The following is a 4,765-nucleotide window of genomic DNA, read 5'->3' as shown; positions in this document are numbered from 1 at the left end:
ACTACAGAGCACCACAGTCCTGATAAAATTGTGTCTGTGTCTGAATTGAACTGTTATCCAGTATCCAATTTCTGGTAGTTTTTAAAAATCATTTTATTGGGGGCTCATACACTTCTTATCACAATCCATGCATACAGCCATTGTGTCAAGCACATTTGTACATTTGTTGCCATCATCATTTTCAAAGCATTTTATTTCTACTTGAGCCCTTGAAATCAGCTCCTCATTTTTCCCCCTCCCTCCCCACTTCCCCCTCCCTTAGGAACACTTGATAATTTATAAATCATTATTTTGTCATATCTTACACTGTCCAATGTCTCCCTTCACCCGCCTTTCTGTTGTCCCTCCTCCAGGGATGAGGTTATATGTAGATACTTGTAATCAGTTCCCCTTTTCTACCCCACCCTCCCTCCACCCTCCCAGTATCCCACTCTCACCACTGGTCCTGAAGGGATCATCTGTCCTGGATTCCTTGTGTTTCCAGTTCCTATTTGTACCAGTGTACCTCCTCTGGTCTAGCCAGATTTGTAAGGTAGAATTGGGATCATGATGGGGGGCGGGGTAGGAATCATTTAGGGACTAGAGGAAAGTTATATGTTTCATCTTTGCTACAATGCACCCTGACTGGCTCATTTCCTCCCCACAACCTTTCTGTAAGGGGATGTCCAGTTGCCTACAGATGGGGTTTGGGTCTCCACTCTGCACTACAATGATATGATTTTTTTGTTCTTTGATGCCTTATCCCTGATCCCTTTGACACCTCGTGACTGCACAAGATGGTTTGTTTCTTCCATGTGGGCTTTGGTTTTTCTGAGCTAGATGGCCGCTTGTTTACCTTCAAGCCTTTAAGACCCCAGATGCTATAGCTTTTGATAGCTGGGCACCGTCAGCTTTCTTCATCACATTTGCTTATGCACACATTTGTCTTCAGTGATCATATTGGGAAGGTGGGCACATACTGATATAATTTTTTGTTCTTTGATGCCTGATACCTTCTACATCTCGTGGACACACAGGCTGGTGTGCTTCTTCCATGTGGGCTTTGTTGATTCTGAGCTAGATGGCTACTTGTTTACCTGCAAACCTTTAAGACCGCAGATACTATATCTTTTGATAACTTGGCACCATCAGCTTTCTTCAATACATTTGCTTATGCACACATTTGGCTTCAATGATCGTGTTGGGAAGGTGTGGATCATGGAATGCCAATTTAATAGAAAAAAGTATTCTTGCATTGAGGAAGTACTTGAGTGGAGGTCCAATGTCCATCTTCTGCCTTAATATTAAACCTATAAATATATGCATGTATATCTATATCCCTACCATCCTATATAAATATATTTACATATGTACATGCCTGTATTTAGACCTCTATAAATACCCTTTGCCTCCTAGTTCTTTCCTCTATTTCCTTTTACTATCCTCTTGTCCCACTATCATGCCCAGCCTTCATTTGGGTTTCATTAATTTATCTCGGTTGCATTGCCCTTGCTGAATCCCTACCAGACCTCTCACACCCTGCTTGCCACTAATTTTGGAACACTTGTTGCTCCCCTGTCCCTTGTTTGATCAACACCACCTCCTTTCCCCTGCCCCCTGGAACCATCGGTCCCATTGCTTTCTCCCCCAGACTGTTCATCCACTCAATCTTATCTAGATAGACCTGCAGAGATAATAATATGCACCAAAAAACAAGGCATAGCAAGACAAAGTGACAAAAGAGAACACAATGATGACAACAAAAAATAAAACCAATGACCCAGAGCAGAATAAATTAATTTTTAAAAAAGAAAAAATTAAAACATTTTACAAAAGAAAGAAAAACCTATAAATAGATCACGGTCTGATTTTGACTGCTAGGAGTGTCCTCCAGTCAAGTCCGATGGGGTGCCAAGCTCTGGCCCCAAAATCTATCCTTAGCACTCCCTCGGGAGATCCCTGCTCTGCTACCGCCATTGCTCTGCCACATGCCTTTAGTGTTTTGCCTCGGTGTCGCAGGGTCAGACCAGGCCAGTGTTCACCCCCATAGAGCCATTGGGTCAGTGAGGGACATCGTGTCTCATAGTGGGATCCTCCATATGGTCCACTCTGTGCATTGGCTGTTCTGCCACCAGGCCTGGAGGATGATATACCCACTCCAAACAACCAATTTCTGTTTTATTGGTGCTACATTGCACCCTTACTGGCCCATCTTCTCCCTACAACTCTTCTGTAAGGGGATGTTCAATTGCTTACAGATTGTCTTTGGGCCTCCACTCTGCAACTGTCCCCCCTCATTCACATCATGAGCTTTCCTCTGGTTCTTTAATGATTCCCCACCACCCCCCCCCCACACACACACACTTTCATGACACTAATTCTACTTTACACATCTGGCTAGACCAGAGCATGTACATGGGTACAGATAAGAGCTGGAAACACAGAGAATATAGGACACATAAACTCCTCAGGACCAATATTGAGAGTAGCCATACCAGGATTGTAAGAGTAAGGTGGAGGCAGAAAGGGGAAACTAATCACAATCACCTACCTGTAACCCTCTCCCAGGGGGATAGACAACAGACAAAGGTGTGGGGGCAGACATTGGACAGTGCAAGACATGAAAAAATAATATTTTGTATGTTATCAAGGGTTCATGAGGGAGGGAGAGAGAGGGCGGGGGAAAATAAGGAGCTGATAACAAGGGCTCAAGTAGAAAGAAAATGCTTTGAAAATGATGATGGCAATATATGTACGCATGTACTTGAAACTATGGATGTATGTATCGATTATGATATGAGTTGTATGAGCCCCCCAATAAAATGATTTTTAAAAATCCAATTTCTGGTTAAACAAAGCACTTTGAAAGCAGCAAGAAATCAGTGTCTGTATGAAAATTTGAAACTGTAGGTGCATGGAAAGTTAACCAAACACGGAAAGTAGGAAATATGTTTCTATTGAGAAGCCATTTTATGACTGAGAAAAATCCTTACACAAATTTTATATGCTCATAATAAATCTGGGAGATTTTATAGATGGAGAAAACAGGCTTAAACTGGTTAAGGGAGCTGACTAAAAAATTATAATTAGCAAATTGGTAAGATGATATTGATTGAAGTTGGTAGCAATAAAGTTAATTCAATTTTCACTATTCTGCCATTTTTCCTAAGGAATAAAAAATTATGCTTTTATATGACTTTAACTTTTAAAACATTATGTCTTTTAGACACATTAGTGATTTTGTTCTTTTAAATTATATCTTATCTCATACCAACTAGAGAAACTGAGATGACACCAAGCTCTTTGCTTTACTTCAATTATCTGTCCTATTTCTTAATGTCAGCTTTTGTAGCTAAGATAATGAACGTACATGTATAATGTTCATATTTAGCATTTGGAAATTAAATATTGATGAGATCACATAATTTTTAAAGTCTTTCAGAAGAAGTTATTCACGTTGTTGTATTTAGATTCCATTGAATCAGCTGTGACTCATAGCAACATCATGCACAGCAGAGGAGAAAATCCCAGTCTCGTGCTAGTGTCATAATCCCTGTTATGTTTGAGCCCTTTGAAGGAGCTACTATGTTAATCCATCTCCTGCAAGGTTTTCCTACTTTTAACAGATCTTCTACTCTACCGGGTATGATATTCATCTTCAGGAACCAATCTTTCCTGATCACATGTGCAAAGAAGGTGAGACAAAGCGTCACCATCCTCACATCTCAGAAGCATTCTGGCTGTACTTCTTCCAAGACAGACTTGCTTGTTCTGGCAGTTCATATTATTTTCAATATTATTCACAAACACCATAATTCAAATGCCTAAAATACACGTTGTCCCTTATTCACTGTCCAGTTTTTACATGTGATTTAAAATACCGTGATTTTGATTGGGTGCTCCTTAGTTCTCAAGGTGACAGGTTTTCTTTTTAACAGTTTAAAGAAACCTTATGCAGCAGATTCGCCCTGTGTCATATGTTGCTCGCTTTTTAAACTGCTGCTTTCATGAGCATGGACTGTGTATCCAAGTCAAATGAAATCCTGGACAACTTCAATCTTCTCTCTGTTTATCATGATTTTGGTCTTTGGTCTAGTTGAGAGGATTTGGGTTTTCTGTACACTAAGTTATAAAATCCACATGCAAGGCTGTATCTTTGAATTTCCATCAATAAGTGTTTCAAGTCTTCTTAGAATTCTGCAAGTAAATTCGTGTTATCTGTATATTACAGGCTGCTAACGATTCTACCTAAGACCATGGTACCATGCTCTTCTTCCTATTGTCCAGCTTCTGATATTATTTAGTCAGAATACACACTGAATGACAACCATGATGCATCTTTTCCTGATTTTAAACGATGGATTATCCCTTCGTTCTGTTCAAACAATCACCTCTAGGACTATGTACAGTTTCTGCATAAACACATGTGCTGGAATTCCCTTTCTTGAACATATTATCCACATTGATTATGATCCATAGAGTTAAACATCATCACTTGTCTGTCAAGTTGTCACACTTTAGTGCCCCTCATGTTGCTATGATGGCAGAAGCCACGCAGCCTGTATTTTATTTATTTTAGCTATTTTTAGCTATTGTATAACACCTTTTAAAAAATCATTTTATTAGGGGCGCATACAACTCTTATCACAATTCATACACCCACCAATTGTGCAAAGTACATTTGTACATTCATTGCCCTCATCATTCTCAAAACATTTCCTCTCCACTTAAACCCCTGGCATTAGGTCCTCATTTCTTTTTTTTACATTTTATTTATTTATTTTTG

Source organism: Echinops telfairi, unplaced genomic scaffold (genome assembly GCF_000313985.2).
Source record: "Echinops telfairi isolate 266 unplaced genomic scaffold, ASM31398v2 ScPeMD7_9;HRSCAF=40, whole genome shotgun sequence".
NCBI classification, from domain to species: domain Eukaryota; kingdom Metazoa; phylum Chordata; class Mammalia; order Afrosoricida; family Tenrecidae; genus Echinops; species Echinops telfairi.
Note: the sequence above shows the minus strand (reverse complement) of the source record.